Raw genomic sequence first — 252 nt, forward strand, 5'->3', positions numbered from 1 at the left:
GTTTCAAGGCAGGGATAACGTTTCAGGACATAACGATATTGTGTGTTTGGATTTACGTTGAATCAGCATTAGATGAAAGTGCTTCTTTCAAATTACTTTAAGGCAAACTTAAATGATATAATAAAAAATTAGGATATAACTGTAAATGACAAATATTGAGTTACTATTGTAATTAAGAAGAGTTATTATAATACTAATATTGCAATAGAGAATAAGTAGCGAAAATATTATAGACAATAAATAAAAATGTAT

The sequence above is a fragment of the Arachis ipaensis genome, chromosome B04 (assembly GCF_000816755.2).
Source record: "Arachis ipaensis cultivar K30076 chromosome B04, Araip1.1, whole genome shotgun sequence".
Taxonomy (NCBI): domain Eukaryota; kingdom Viridiplantae; phylum Streptophyta; class Magnoliopsida; order Fabales; family Fabaceae; genus Arachis; species Arachis ipaensis.